The sequence below is a fragment of the Anastrepha ludens genome, unplaced genomic scaffold, assembly GCF_028408465.1.
Source record: "Anastrepha ludens isolate Willacy unplaced genomic scaffold, idAnaLude1.1 ptg000122l, whole genome shotgun sequence".
Taxonomy (NCBI): Eukaryota; Metazoa; Arthropoda; class Insecta; order Diptera; family Tephritidae; genus Anastrepha; species Anastrepha ludens.
Window position 1 is genome coordinate 12,501 of NW_026530115.1, and position 2,500 is coordinate 15,000.

At 23.4% G+C, this 2,500-nt stretch overlaps 1 non-coding gene across 1 annotated transcript in view; it reads right to left on the reverse strand.

Moving 5' to 3' along the window:
- The window catches only part of LOC128871378 (small subunit ribosomal RNA), a 1,991-nt gene extending 1,965 nt beyond the window's left edge, over nt 1–26 (reverse strand). The window contains exon 1 of the ribosomal RNA XR_008455929.1: nt 1–26. This exon is cut by the window's left edge and continues 1,965 nt beyond it. This is a non-coding gene — a ribosomal RNA (small subunit ribosomal RNA).
- Nucleotides 27–2,500: the final 2,474 nt, after the last annotated feature.

Below are 2,500 nucleotides of genomic sequence, written 5' to 3' on the forward strand. Positions count from 1 at the left end.
TAACTACTGGCAGGATCAACCAGAATAATATATATATTTGTTTATATATTTTTCTTTGTTTTTCATATTTGAAAATTTCATAAATTACGGTGTATATAAAAAGTAAAGGGGAAAACGCACATACAATAGAACATAATTTTAATAACACAATTTATGTATCATCTCATCATCATCATCATTATTATTATTATTATTTATTAATAATGTGCTTTTATTTGTATAAAATATTTGTATTTTATTTGGTCTTCTTCTTTGTTGTGTTTTTCTTTCATTTTCTTTCGTTCAATGTGCGCTCCCGCCGACCCCTTTAGCTTTTCTTATCAGAATTCAAAAACCGTTTTTTATGAAAAAGAATTTTCGTTCTCTATATATATTTTGTATAAAAATATAAGAACGATATTTCTTCTTAATATTTGCCAATTTTCAAATGTATCATTTTTAATAACATTTTACTTTTTCTTCAAATGCATTTTTAATGTAATAATTTCATATATTACATAATTTTTCTCTCTGAATTGAAATTAATAATTCCATAATTCTATTTTTTAATCATAAATATATATATGATTGAAAAAATTTCTCCTTTTTTCTTTTGTTTAAAATTTAGTTTTTCTTATAATTTTTATTTGTTTTGTTTTTTTTTTTTCTTCATCTGTTTAATTTCCTGTATGTATACAAGAAACAAACAGTTGAGGATAATTTCTATGTAATGCTAGTATAGAATATAAAATTTTGAATTCAAAAATTTATTTCTATTTAAACTAACTATAGAATACCAGGAATAAAATACAATGACACCAATATGCCAAGGTTACATTCCATAATATGTTAGTATAGAATATAAATTCTTCATATATGTATATATATTCGAAAATTGTTTCTATTTAAACTAACGTATGGAAAACCATGAATAAAATCACAAATACACCAATATGCCAAGGCAACAATCAATAGTTACATTCCATAATATGTTAGTATAGAATATAAATTCTTCATATATGTATATATATTCGAAAATTGTTTCTATTTAAACTAACGTATGGAAAACTATGAATAAAATCACAAATACACCAATATGCCAAGGTAACAATCAATAGTTACATTCCATAATATGTTAGTATAGAATATAAATTCTTCATATATGTATATATATTCGAAAATTGTTTCTATTTAAACTAACGTATGGAAAACTATGAATGAAATCTCACAATACACCAATATGCCAAGGTAACAATCAATAGTTACATTCCATAATATGTTAGTATAGAATATAAATTCTTCATATATGTATATATATTCGAAAATTGTTTCTATTTAAACTAACGTATGGAAAACTATGAATGAAATCTCACAATACACCAATATGCCAAGGTAACAATCAATAGTTACATTCCATAATATGTTAGTATAGAATATAAATTCTTCATATATGTATACATATTCGAAAATTGTTTCTATTTAAACTAACGTATGGAAAACTAGGAATAAATCCACAATATCACCAGTTTAACATAACTCAAATTCGTGTTTCATATAGTTATGATTCGATTTATATGCTTCAATATCATTGGTTAGTTAAATGTTGATATTTTCATATTATTCACATGCCTTCACCGTGAGTGTTTTTTGCCATGCACACCACACATTGTGAAAAATGTATGGGAAAAATTCAATTCAATACATTTCAGTTTGATTTCATATAATTCAATTACATTTTATATATTTCAATAATACCATCAACTTAACTAAATATATATTAAAATACTAAATTATATATATGATGATATTTTCCATATATTTGAAATGTCTTTATTATAATTTATTCAGTTTATCATATGAATGTATTGTGTTAAATTTTACTTTCATACATTTAATCGAATTTAGTTTCATATAAATTCGATTCGATTTTCTTTCATATATCTCACTTGCCTTCACCGTGAGTGTTTCTGACAATGTACACAACGCATTGTGAAAAATGTATGGGCAAAATTTTGTTAAATTTTACTTTCATACATTTAATCGAATATAGTTTCATATAAATTCGATTTGATTTTCTTTCATATATATCTCACTTGACTTCACCGTGAGTGTTTCTGACAATGTACACAACGTATTGTGAAAAATGTATGGGCAAAATTTAACTTAATACAATTCAATATATTTCAAATGTTTTTCTTATATATTTATTCAGTTTATCATATGAATGTATTGTGGTAAATTTTACTTTCATACATTTAATCGAATATAGTTTCATATAAATTCGATTTGATTTTCTTTCATATATATCTCACTTGCCTTCACCGTGAGTGTTTCTGACAATGTACACAACGCATTGTGAAAAATGTATGGTGAAAATCTAACTTAATAGAATTCAATATATTTCAAATGGCTTTATTATATATTTACTCAGTTTATCATATGAATGTATTGTGGTAAATTTTAATTTCATACATTTAATCGAATATAGTTTCATATAAATTCGATTTGATTATATTTCATA